This window comes from Neovison vison, chromosome 12 (genome assembly GCF_020171115.1).
Source record: "Neovison vison isolate M4711 chromosome 12, ASM_NN_V1, whole genome shotgun sequence".
NCBI classification, from domain to species: Eukaryota; Metazoa; Chordata; class Mammalia; order Carnivora; family Mustelidae; genus Neogale; species Neogale vison.
The window spans coordinates 56153732-56166881 of NC_058102.1; the positions used below are offsets into that span (position 1 = coordinate 56153732).

Genomic DNA, 13150 nt, shown 5'->3' on the forward strand with positions numbered 1-13150 from the left:
GTACTTGGAAAATCCTCCACCCTCCCAAAAAATACTGTATCTCTTTAAACTAACATCATTAATTACATTCTATAATGAAACAGCCAATGACAGCATCTAAGATCCTTCAACGCAGGTCATTCATCTGCCAGGGAAAAAAACGCTTGAGTTTGTCGTCTTTCAGTTGGACTGTAGACAAGAGAAGAAGGGGTTTTCCGCTGTACATGATTTTTTATTGTTGGTTATAAAATCAAACTTCCTGAATATTTACATTAACAAGGCTCTTAGTCACTCACATAAGGAAAAATGAAAACAATTGCTTTAATTACATACTTAAGAGGGATTCGGGAGGGGAAAAAGTTTCTGATATTTGGATATTATATGGTAATGAAATCAGATGCCCTAAGCTACCCTTAAGCTGTTTAAAGCAACTGTTAAATGTGTACACATACATGCATTTTGTTCTTAAAAATACACCCCAAAGCGTAGGTGCCTTTGGTCCCTTAAATGCCACAGTTAACAATGTTAATCTCCAGGGTCTCCCAATACTGATAAACCACAAATAAAATGCAGTGGGATCGTTCTGTAAGGTTTTTGTTGGATGGAAGATGAAAACTTTTTAGGTTAACATTTTAACGGCCTCTTTTATAAGCGGTGTAATTGCTCTGCAATTTGCTAGAGTTGGGAATAGGATTTTCAACTTACTGTATGTCCAAATTCATATAATCTTGACAGAGTTTTATATGAGGAAGCAGACCACTGCTCTCGCTGAAACACAAGTAGAATCCCATTTAAAGGCACTTGAAACCTCAAAGGTTCTACCTCATTCAAGTAGAATTTAGTTGCCACAATGCATGAAGGGAATCACTTTCCTTTAGTTGTCCTTTAATTTTATCCAAGACAAATATGTGGTGCAATAATATTAACAAACAAGAACAAACGCCCAACAAGCAAAAGGGGATGTTCTACCAGGTTTCTAACCATAGCATTTAAAATTAAGCCTCCTGGTAGGATAACTTGCATTTTCTTGGGACACTGCACGAGAGTGTTCTGATTATAGACTACAAACATGTATATACATATTCCTCTATAAAAATAAAAATGTATTTCATTTTCCACTTTCAGTGGAAATTTGGGGCAGAATATAAGTAACTGCCCAAAAATCAAAACCTCATTTTAGCTTTAACCCTAGACTATCAAGATCTTTATTAAAGATACTACTCAGCTAACAATGTGACTAGGAAACATTTTCCTATCTTCTCTTTAATCTTATCCACTTTTTTTTTTTTTAAAGATTTTATTTATTTGTTTGACAGAGAGAGATCACAAGCAGGCAGAGAGGCAGGCAGAGAGACAGAGGAGGAAGCAGGCTCCCCGCTGAGCAGAGAGCCCGATGTGGGCCTCGATCCCAGGACCCTGAGATCATGACCTAAGCCGAAGGCAGCGGCTTAACCCACTGAGCCACCCAGGCGCCCTAATCTTATCCACTTTTTTGTTAAATATTCTTACAATACATGTAACTAAGAGGTGATACAACTGTATTTCTCCTGAATAGGTAATAGAGACCAATTTAATTATTGTACAGTTACCTCAACTATATATCTATTAAAATGTCATCAACAGGAATAACATAAAGGAAAAAAACACGATTTAGAATCATATTTGTGGGGCGCCTGGGTGGCTCAGGGGTTAAAGCCTCTGCCTTCGGCTCAGGTCATGATCCCAGGGTCCTGGGATCAAGCCCCACATCAAGCCCCACATCGGGCTTTCTGGTCAGTGGGAAGCCTACTTCCCCCTCTCTCTCTGCCTGCCTCTCTGCCTACTTGTGATCTCTGTCAAATAAATAAAAATCTTTTTAAAAAATTTTTTTAAAAATCGTATTTGTTCTTCATCACTGACTTTGATCCTCCCTCCCACCATCTCAAATCCTTTTTGTGAACAGTACCGCATATACAAACTGATAAACGATATCTATTGGAACTAAATTCTTTTGTCTCGTGTTAGTAAAAACTAAAGTATTACTATTTCACTCTTGAATCTGCAGTCCCAAAGCTGGCCCACTCAATATTTTCATATACTGATGCTCCCAGCCAAACCTGAGGGACTTATCGGCACTACACCAAACTCATGGCGTTGCTATTTTCTCCTACTACAATGGACTACAATAGATTATAAAAATAAAATTTAAATGTTGGTAAGACACTAAGAGTCAGACACCCAGTGTAGTGATTTAAATAGTTACTTTAACCACATTCTGATGGAAATCTTTCAAATAATACGGTCATCTCCATGACTCCTGCTGCACCCAGCTCTGTACTTCCCCAGGCCCCATTCTCCCTGCACCCAGCACACGGGAGAACTCACTTCACCCCCCAGTCCTCTCTGCCCTCCAGGGCTTATCTCTCCACTCTGTCCACAGCCCACTCCTGCCTGCCGCTGTTCCCATGATCACCAGTGTCTACACCACTCACTTTCATTTCATAATTTCTTCTTTCTAACCTTATTTGTCTTCTGTCATTCCTCAGCTTCCTTAGGGGGGAAAAAAAGGTCAATAGCCTCCCTGGTTGGAAGGAACAAACAAGTGCCATGAGCACCCATTCTCCTCTCAATTATAAAAATATCTCTTCTATTGCCATTCAAGAAGAAAATGAGCAAGTACTCCTAATTTTGAGCATAGATCTAAATGAGTATGAACAGATATGTATGTATGTGCATACATGTGGGCTTTTTGCTTTTCTAGTTTAAAAAAAGAAAACCAGGGAGAACAAATGCTCATTTTTTTGTTCAGTTGCAGAGTGCTTTTTACCAGCTCCTGCCTTCTGTATATCCTTTATCCAACCACTTTCTGATATTATATGACCTTCCACCCATTATGGTCTCTGGGTCACATGGCTCATTGCACACACTAGGATATTTCCTTCTTCCCGATAAATTAGTCAGTTAAGATGGGAACATTACTTAATTTATATAGATGTCTACGTCAGATTTCTCTAAACATATGTTAGGACATGGTGCTAGTCTATATCAGCATTACAGAAGTATGACCCAGAGACGGCGGATAGGAGGTCCCTGAGAGCCTTTCAGGGGATCCACACTGGCAAAACTATGTTTAGTAATACGAAGATGTTATCTGCCTTTTTTGCTCTCATTCTCTCATGAATGTACAAGAGCAAATCTAGAGGATACATGGTGTGTGATAATGCATCATGCTGACAACTAGCGAAACTAGTTTATTTTAGAAAAAGAACTAGTGTTTTTTAGAATTTTCTAAGGCAGTCAGTTTAAGGCATAAATATATACATTTTCAGAAATAAGTTGTGTTCTCAGTACTTCCAAGTTCCTAGCAAAAGCAATCTTTGCTAATATCTGCTATAATCTCCACAACTTCATTATCATCCAATGAATTCACTTAGTGTTTAAAGGAAAAGAAATCAAATGTTTTAAACACTGAGAAGACGAGCTCTCTAAAAGCAAAATACTTTACATATTAGAAATAAGCCATGGAGGCATTATCCAGGGTAAATAACCACACTGCACTGGTTGGAACAGTGCACACAACAGCTGAGAAACTGATGAAGCTTGATATAGTTAACACTGCTGAATGTCTGCTGGATGGAAAGTCTGTAAAAGAAATCACAGCAGTGCCACTTAGAAATGATGCAGTAGCTCATCAAATTGTTATGAGTACTTACATGAGTTAGAAGTTAGTATCTCGCCTTAAGGACTGTACTCTGGCTTTATAAGTAGAAAAATCCATAGACACGGGTAGACTTGCTGTTTTGTTTTCACTATTCCAGTATCCATGCCAACTAATCAAAGTAGGTCTTCTTTTATGTGAATGGTTGCAACAAATAAGAATGCTATTGAATTACTCAAAGTGTTAAGTAACTTTTTTGAGTGTCATGATTTATCCTGAAAGAACTATGCTGATATCTGCTCTGATGGTACAAAAGCAAAGATGAGCAAAAGTGCTGATGCTTTAGCATGAATCAAGGCAGAAGTATGAAACTGTACTTGTAATAAGCATATTCTTCACTGCATCAGTCATTTAAAAAAAAAAAAAGCCAGTTTCACTTCACAATGTCCTCGATAAAACATTAAGAGTTATTAATTTTATTTCACCTTTCTCTTGAGAACTTGTCTTTTTCATATTCTGTGTGAGGAAATGGGAGGTACACAAAAAACACTTGTGCTGCATATTTAATAGCAGTCTTAAGGAAAATAATTTATACAATTATTGGAATTAAAAGCTAAACTGTATACTTTTTTCATAGAATACCATTTTTGCTTAAAAGAATGACTGGCAGACAACACTTATTCAGACTGAGGTATTTGGCAGGCATTTTTTCTAAAACGAATAAAGTGAGCCTGACATTTCAAGGAAAAAACTGACAATATCTGTTGCCGATGATAAAATCTGAGCTTTCAAGAAAAGATTAGAATTTTGGAAAACTTGAACTCAACAGCAAAATCTTGACCACTTCCCAATTCTCAAAAGCATTTTGAGGAGAACAGTCACATTAATGAATGTGATTTGTTAAATATTGTGTAATCAAATGTGTCAACATTTGAAAGATCTATATAACTCAGTAAACCATTATTTTTCAAATAACCAACATACGATGTTACAAAATCACACACAGATCAAAGATCCATTCAAAGTTCAAGATGGACCAATAGGATTTTAATGTTACAGAATATTAAAAAAAAAAATCACTGGTATGGTTTCAGATTCAACACTGCAACTAACTTTTAAGGATCTACCACTTGATGAGTTTTGATGTGACAAAGGATACTCAATTATGAAAGCGATTAATAGTCTACCCTTTTTCTACTATGTATCTGTGTACAGAGCGCTATCCCCAATTTGATTTGAATATTTGATTCAAATCAAACTATCACAACAGATTGGAGTACAAAAGCAGTTATGAAAATCCAACTGTTTTCTATTAAGCAACACAGTAAAGAAATTGGCAAAATGCAAATGTCACACTTATCACTCTATTTTTTGCTTTGGGCTATCTTTTTCATGAAACTGTGTTATCTATATTAACCTTTAATGAGTTTGTTATTTTTTTTTTAAGATTTTATTTGTCAGAGAAAGAGAGAGAGAGCACACAAAAACAGGCAGAGTCGCAGAGAGAAGCAGGCTCCCTGCCGAGCAAGGAGCCCAATGCGGGACTCAATCCCAGGACCCTGGGATCGTGACCCCAGCCAAAGGCCCCGGTTTAACCGACTGAGCCACCCACGCGTCCCAAGTTTGCTATTTTTAAATGAATAAACATTTTAAATATTTCTCAGTATTCATTTCTAATATGTTGAATGTTGATATAGTCCACATAAAAAAAAGATCTTTGGGGTCCTTGATAATTTTTTAGGAGTACAAGGTGTCCTGACACCAAAATGTTTCAAAACCAGTGGTTTATAATACCACAAAAAAAGAGCACTTATAAGAATGTATATATAAGGGACGCCTGGGTGGCTCAGTTGGTTAAGCAGCTGCCTTCAGCTCAGGTCATGATCCCAGCGTCCCGGGATCGAGTCCCACATCGGGCTCCTTGCTCGGCAGGGAGCCTGCTTCTCCCTCTGCCTCTGCCTGCCATTCTGTCTGCCTGTGCTCACTCTCTCTCCCTCTCTCTCTGACAAATAAATAAATAAAATCTTAAAAAAAAAAAAAAGAATGTATATATAATAAAATAAGCACCTGAAAATGAATCAGAAGATCTTGGCTCCAGGTCTAGCACCGCTTCTTACTTGCTTTGGGATCTGGATAAATTACTTAGTCTAAGTTCTCAGTTTCCTCATCTGTAAAATGGATAACTCATATCTTGTTCTGAGGATAAAAGAAAAAATATGTCAAAGCAATTTATACACTACAAGTATATTATTATTACAAGTCTCAAAGTTGAGTTTTAAATACATCTAATGACCAAATTTCTCCTTATTTTTAAAAATCCATTACTGAAAGCAGAACTTATAGAAAATGTGAAGGGGAGATTTTTGATTAGTCAATTAGCTCAAATGTCCAACCACAAAAGTTTATTGTATTAAATGTCTTCCTCTACAGTTATAATTGACAATGTATATTTCAATTATGGGTATTTCCAAATATAGATAAAAATACAGACAATAATAACATACCCCAATGTACCCATCACCTAGCTCCAACAATTATCAAAAATTTGCCAATAATGGGGCACCTGGGTGGTTCAGTTGGTTAAGCAGCTGCCTTCAGCTCAAATCATGATCACAGGGGTCCTGGAATCGAGCCCCACATCAGGCTCCCTGCTCAGCAGAGAGCCTGTTTTTCCCTCTCCCTCTGCCTGCTGCTCTGTCTACATGTGCTATTTCTCTGTCAAATAAATAAATAAAATCTTTTTTAAAAAATTTAAATCTTTTTTAAAAAATTTGCCGATATTGTTTTATTTGCTTCCCATTTGTGTGTATGTTTGTGCCTATCCTGAAATACATATATTAGAGTGCATTTCATTTTGCCTATAAATATTTCCAATGTTTCTTTAACAGATGAGAATTTTTTAACATAATCACAACACCATTAACATAAATAAAAAATAGAAATGGTTATAATTCTTATATATCATCCAATACACACTTCATGTTTCCTGAGTTTCTCCAGAAAAAAAAGTCTTGATAGTTTTTAGTTGGTTCGTATCATCAAAAAAATCATTTACCAGTTCATTTTCAAGTGAACACGAGATTTTAAGCTAAAGCTAGGAAGGAAAAGGAAATAATATCATGCTTTATATACCATGTCCAATCTATCTTCCTGAGAAATGTGCTTCTCTTCCTGGGACGCCTGGGTGGCTCAGTTGGTTGGACGACTGCCTTCGGCTCAGGGCGTGATCCTGGAGTCCCGGGATCGAGTCCCACATCAGGCTCCCAGCTCCATGGGGAGTCTGCTTCGCTCTCTGACCTTCTCCTCGCTCATGCTCTCTCTCACTGTCTCTCTCTCTCAAATAAATAAATAAAATCTTTAAAAAAAAAAAAAAGAAATGTGCTTCTCTCCCAACCAAACAACAAACAAAAATAACAAAAGAAACCCACTATAAAATAGGCCAGACTAGCAACACTTCAGTGTTCTGAGAGGTGACCAGAAGACACAGCTCAGTTACTCAGGAAGAGAGAGCTGATAGGAGACGATCACCCACCACTTCGGAAAAGATGAGGTCAGGTCTGCCACAGCACCAGGACAAGCTGAAGCTGAGGTCAGGGTCCAGGTTCTAGAGTGAGCAACACTGCTCAAACAAGTCAGGTGGCCAAAACTATAAGGCAACCCCTTGCAGGTTTCAACTCAAAGCTCAAAAAACAATGCTCTAAGCTAGAGATGTAATGGAACCATGGTCAAAAGTACAGTTTTGAGAATTTATTCAATTTGTTCAGCAAACATTTATCAAAAGTCGACTCTACTAGGCACCACCCATGATATGAGTGGTATATTTTTAAAATTTATACAATGCAAACAATAAGCAGCATATAGCTCTCTACACATGTCTTTCCCCATTGATTTTAAGGGGAAGAATGGAAATTATTTAATATTAATGACCTTGTCATTTACCATTACAATTTATAGTGCATCTTTTCTCTGTCACCTGCGGTCTGACCCACCCCTCATGCAGTCACTAAAACAAATCTGAGTTCTGTTGTCCTTCTCACACACACCAGACCCCTAGCGTCGATATCTACAATTCTTCTCTGAATATTTAGTTTAGAAGGAGACCAAGGTAATGCTAAAGAATTTCCCACCTACTCTGAAAACTGTTTTCTTTTCCATATGATTATCCCAAGTATTTCAGAATGAATCGTAGAAGCATATGTAATATGCAAGTAATATAAATCCTTTTTAGAATCCTTTACCTCAATTTCACCTATAGATCTTTTCATTTAAAACGTATTTCTTACAGAATGTTTGAGAAGTACTTCATAAATGTGTCTAAAATATTTAGTAGTCACTAAAAAATTTGGTTGACACGATGAAGAACATCTTCTCAACAGTAACAAAACCTAGTGGTCAGAGAGCTACAGTGAGTCCAGACTTCCCCATTTCGGAACCGATATTTTGCTTCAAATTTCTACTATTTGTAGAAAAACAGTATAGGGGTGTCTGGGTGGCTCAGTTAGTTAAGTGTCTGCCTTGGGCTCAGATCATGACCCCAAGAGAATCAAGCCCCAGATCCGGATCTCTGCTTGGTGGGGAGTCTGCTTCTCCCTCTCACTCTCCCTCTGTGTTCTAATAAATAAATAAATATTTGTATCATTTACATTCATTAGAATATTATACACAAAATAAAGTAAGTGGGACCCTAACTAGCTCTCTATAATTTCCTTGACCCTGCCCATTATCTTCATTAGACATCTCATTTGTCATTAGATTTTCCATGTAGGTTACTTGTTTACTATCCCTCCGTCTTCTCTCACTAGAATGTAAAGCCCATAAGGACAAAAACTTTATTTTCCACTGTATGCCCCGTTCCTAGAACAGTGCCTAGATACAGTAAAGACTCCAAATAAATTTGCTGAATGAAGAGATGGATAAATGACCTTCCCCCACTTCCTCTCCTCCATACACATTAACCATCCTTTATGGTCAAGGTCAAATTCTGTTATCTCTATGAAGATTAACTCACCATTACCTCCCCCAATGCTCCAATCTTTATCTCCCTTATACCATGAATTTGGCCATTCCCAGCTGTCCAATCATTTTTATCTTTACAAATGTACATACTTTGCTTAAAATTCTTAAAATCCTCCTCTCCTTATTAAAGTCATGAGTCCATGTCTCCAGCTTTTGGTATCCACTTCGGTATAAATAAATAGCATATCATTAATAAATGTTTCACTTGACCGATTTGTATCTATAGTTAATCTAGAAATCAATTTAGTCAATAGTTCCAACTTTCTATACCCTATCCCTCTCTTTCTAATAACTCAGTTGAAACTGCAGTGGGTCTCTACTTTATATTAGGCAATTTCCAGTTCTACATTCTCATATAACTTATGCTCATAATTTACTTTAACCATCCCTTCTCCCAAGATTAAACTTTTTGTCATGAAAAATCTCATGACTTTTTGATAATACCTATAATGTGGTATCTAATCCCAGTCAAGGAAGAGAAGTTTCATTACCCCCTTCTTGTTGCTGAAGTACTGAAGAGTACTTTTTTCCCCTTTATCCCTTTTTTCTTTCATGCCAAGAGGTATCCCATTTCCTTCTTTATTGATCATACCCCTGGCAAGCTTTTCTTTATACCTGTCCATAGTAATCTGCCTTAGAGCCTTCCTTTTGAGCCACTTCTGTATTCATTTGATTAAATTTCAAACTCTCTCAGTGTATGAGAATGGCCTATTCTTAAAGCCTGAGCTTGTTTCTTTAAATACAGCCAATCTTTATGAACCTCATCCCTTCACACAGCCAACCCTTGATCATCTGAGGTAATGGAATATACAAAAATACGAGATTATCCACAACACAAGAAAATTTTTAAAAAATTGACATCTGGCTTTGAAATATATCACGTGGCTTTAGGCAACACTTTCTTAATTATGTTTTTGCTTAAGACAACATTAGTAATATTTTCTTTCATGATGGTGGATATCTGTCTTGGTTTTGATTTTGATGCAATTTTTAAAAAGCCAATCAAGCATCAACTGTGGTTTTTCCTACGGAGTCTTTTAACTAGTTTTTGGGTTTTTTTTGTTTTTTTTTTTCAATCTGTTGAAGTCTGTCATAAAATCTGGTTTCTGTTTGCCCTGATTTCTTTCCTCCCTTTTCTTGGAATTCTGATCCAAATCAACTTACTCTATATTAATTTACTTCAACTTAAAATAGCATTTGCTTGAGAATGCAAAGCATTTTAAAAACAATTAAATGTTCAGTGAAAATTTTAGTCCAAACAACACAGGGTAGGAAATCTCACTTTTTTAGATAATCCAGGAAAAGTTAGGTTTCTGGGGAAAACTGCACTGGTAATTCTAGCAAAATGCATTTAGTAGGATATTGTGATTACTTGAAAATATGAAAACATATTTGGACTGCTTTGTAAGTCAGTTTCATCAGTATATAATCTCATAGACCAAAACCTCTACAGAATCAAATTCCCGATACAAGCATTATAGAAAATAGCATTAACCCTGGCCCCTCTCCTGGTCCCAGACTAAACTCCGCGCCCATCTCAGACCTGATCTCAGCCTCACTTCTACAAGTAAGTTTTAAAATGTGTAAGAAAAAGGAAAAGAATTGGGTTAACAGGATCTTCTCTTTTGCCCTCTTTTCAGTTACTGCCATTAAGGTTTTGGCCAGAGAGACCCCTAATCCTCAATTTTACACAACAATTCTTACTTTATAGTGATTCAATTATTTTACATATGAATGTAGGGCTATACGGCAATTGAACTCACTTTCCTTCATACACTATTCACCATATGACCAGCAGAATTAATAAACCATTTTTAATTTTCCCCCATGTGGAACTTTGATAACTACGCATTATTTTACCCAAAAACTAACTTTCGGTCTGGTGAATGTGGCCCAAGTTTTTATATGAGACGTTCAATGTTAACTGCCCCCCCCTTTTTAACAGCAACCTTCTACGCAGTCCTCAGACTCAGTAAATTCTACAACTTTTAAACAATAAAAACCAAAAAATTTTCACGGTGCACAGTCACATTCTGATGAAAATACCTACACAAAGCCACAAATTCCTAGTTTTTCAATTCACTTCTCCAGCTTTCTGCCTTTACTAAATAAGAGAGCTCCACAAGTATGAATTAATTATGGCCTCCCAAGCTGTGTGTTCACCAATATACACGATTCTCAAGGAAAAGCAAATAACTAAACGTAACTAAACTGGTAAGAATTCTTTTTTTCTTCAAAAATTCACTTTAACTTAAAATCTCTCTTCTTCACGGAGTTTGAAATAGTATACAACCTTTGAGGAAAGAGTTGCCATCTATGTGCATTCTCAATGAGCCCCACAAAAAGAGTGGCCTAAAGAGGCAGCCTAAGTTCCCCAGTTTGGTCTTTCATGGAAGGGACATTTCTCAAACACAAACATACACACACACACACTCACTCACTCACACACCCCGGAAGAAAGAAAAGAAACATACCTGGTCATTTTCTAAACAGGTTTGATAGGTTTGGTTGACTTCTAAGAGCGGAGTATTTACTTATAATCTTTTAAAGCAGAAGTGGCAGCCAGAGCAGTGGGTAAATAAAAACTTCAGAGAGTTTTAAAAACCCTGCATCTTAACTCACTTCCCCTTGCTTCAAGGGGACAGCACAGCAAACCGCACGGGCAAATGAGATTATGCAACAGGTTTTTCTCCTCTACTTAATTCACCACGGGCTGGTTAGAGGTGTGCTTTCTCCAAACAGTTGGAAACACCAGGACCCTAGAATCTTTGCAGCGGGCGTTTAACAAACTCCTTTAGGATTTTGCAGTATCCATTCATTTTCAGATCTACTCGTATTTTCTCGAGTTCATCACCGGAGTTTTGTTTGTTTGGGGAAATTAACCCATTATCTGAAAGCTTCAATTCTGCATAAATATTTTCCTCCCTGGTGTTTTATTACACGAAACCACACATGATAAACAGATCCTCAGCTGCCCCCTTGGGCTTTTTTATTTCTCACGTTTTACCGCTAGTGTAAATAAATAAGTCACAGGAGCGCTGGGCCCCCCAACACCGTGACTCGGGCCCCAGCAGGAAAACTGAGTTTTTGGTTGGTCGCTAGGGTTTAAGAACGCAGCACCGTCACCACCCAGGTGGCCTCGCTGCTTACACCAAAGGCGAATTTGGGATAATGGGAACAGTCAGGCCGGGGCCCCACTTGGCAGGCGTGTTGTGTAACAGTCGCCCCTGGAAGTGAGCAGCTTCGCCCGCGAAGGTACCGCGTCCCACGGCGGCGGCTCCTTGCAGCGGGATCCGCCGGCCCAGCCCGCTCTCCGCGGCGCGGCCGGGGGCGCACCGACCGAGACCCCGCGTCCGGCCGCCCGCCCCCTTCCCGCTCGGCCCGGCCCCCTACAAGGCCTACACTCCCCCCCCCCAAAAAAACGCCCGTGCGGCCCCGAGCCGCGGTCGCCCCCACCCCGCCTCCCGGAAAGGTGGCCCGGACGCCCGGGAAGGCAGAGCCGGCGGGGCGAGAGCGCAGTGCCGGGCAGCGGGAGTCCAAGCGCGCGGCGGAGCGTCCATGCTGCCGGCGCGGGCGGGCGTCCCGAGCCCCGCACCCTCTCGTCCGCACGGTCCGCGCGGCCGGCCGGAGGCCACTTACTTTTGGGGCCGCCGACCTCCCGACTCCCTCCGGGGGAAATGAAAGTTGTCACGGCGTCTCCCCTCGGGCCCCCCTCGCCTGCCCGGCTTGCGAGGCGCCGCCGCGGAGCCGGGAGGGCGGCTGCGCTCCCGCTCGCGTCCGTCCCGTCGCGCTCTCCTCCTCCTCTTCTTTTCACTATATTATCTTCTCCTTCTCTGAGGTGGGTGGGGGCGGGAAGCTTAGAAAGAGAGGAGACGTTTGCAACTTTTCTTCACTCTTTCTCTTCCACCCCCCCCCCACCGTCAGCCTTGAAAAAACAATGTTGAAAGGGGTGAAGAACTTGGGGAGGTGAAGGTGGGGGGCCGCGTGGGGAAAGCGGAGGGGGGGAGGGAGAAGTGATAATAATCGTTTAAAAACTGATTAAAGCCCCCCAAACAGTGATACACAGACAAGAGGGGGAAAGGCGGGGGGGTGGGGTGGGGGGTTGGGGGGAAAGAGAAAGAGTCGCTGGTCAGGAAACTTCAAGCGCGGATGAGGTCATTGGTTTAAAAATAAAGAGATGGCGTCACTTGAAACCAATCCCAGTGAATGAACTCAGCGGAGCCCCGGGGAAAGGAGGAGACAGGCGAGGGCAGGGCGGTGGGCGCCGGGCGGGGCCGCGCGCCCGCCCGCCCATCCCGCGGCCGCCCGGGTCCGCAGCGCGGCTCGGCGCCTTGGCTTCGGCCGCGCGGGGAGGGGTCGGGTCACGTTCCGTTCCGGAGTTCGGCGACTCGCAGGCAGGTTCCGCAGGCGCCGCTGGGAGGAGCCGGGGCTGCCCGAGGAGGCGGCCCCGCGGCCTCCTCCTTCTGCGCCCGCGCGCACACCAGCCTCGACCCCCGGCCCGAGTCTGCGTCCCAACAG

The 13150-nt window shown here is 40.6% G+C and overlaps 1 protein-coding gene across 6 annotated transcripts in view; it reads right to left on the reverse strand.

Moving 5' to 3' along the window:
• The window catches only part of DUSP16 (dual specificity phosphatase 16), an 81542-nt gene extending 68641 nt beyond the window's left edge, over positions 1 to 12901 (reverse strand). For 2 of the 6 annotated variants that reach the window (XM_044228635.1, XM_044228632.1), the window contains exons 1-2: positions 12272 to 12901; positions 5684 to 5812 (exon numbers count right to left, since the gene is read on the reverse strand). The gene's annotated coding sequence lies outside the window, so the exon portion shown is untranslated. Of the gene's footprint in view, positions 1 to 684; positions 734 to 5683; positions 5813 to 6748; positions 6853 to 12271 lie in introns of those variants that run through there. The other 4 variants (XM_044228637.1, XM_044228634.1, XM_044228633.1 and 1 more) reach the window with 3 other exon arrangements.
• Positions 12902 to 13150: the final 249 nt, after the last annotated feature.